The sequence below is a fragment of the Myotis brandtii genome, unplaced genomic scaffold (assembly GCF_000412655.1).
Source record: "Myotis brandtii unplaced genomic scaffold, ASM41265v1 scaffold1236, whole genome shotgun sequence".
Lineage (NCBI taxonomy): Eukaryota > Metazoa > Chordata > Mammalia > Chiroptera > Vespertilionidae > Myotis > Myotis brandtii.
The window spans coordinates 990,859-991,461 of record NW_005354316.1 but is presented as its reverse complement, the minus strand read 5'-3'; positions in this window follow the sequence as shown (position 1 = coordinate 991,461).

Sequence of the window (603 nt, the reverse complement as noted above, 5' to 3'; positions counted from 1 at the left end):
AATGCAGACCCCGAGTCTGCCCCACAGGGGGCCCCACTGTCTGTCTCCAAGTTTCCGGGTGAATCCTCCTCCCTCTGCCACAGACCTGCCTCCTCCGGAGCCACCGTGACTCCTGTGCTCACCCCCACACCCTGGGTCTGGGGAGCAGAGGACCCAACGGGGCTGGTCCAGGGTCGGAGGGGCTCCAGCCTGGGGTGAGAGCAGTGGGGACAGGTCCAGGCCGCGGCCAGTCCCACTGGCCCTGCAGCCATTAGAAAAAGTGACCCCAGGCTTTCCGGAGACCCCAGTCACAGAGGCTCCAGGTCCCATGGTTGGGGGGGAGGGTCACATGTCCTCAGGGGGGCTCTGTACAGCTTTGGGCACCGAAGCCCTCGCAGGCACCACGGATGGTAACCGGGGCGCCACAGGCCCCTCCCTGCCAAGAGAGTGGGAGCTTCACCGAACTGGCCCAGGGACCCTGCGGAGTGTTGAAAATGGGGCCACCCCCACCGGCACCCCCTCTCCCGCCCATGGCAGGGACCCCACCAGAGCCCCGTCCACCCAAGCCTCTCCTCACAAGCCTGCCAGACCTCCGCCCGGAACCTGCCCCAGCCCTGGGCCAGG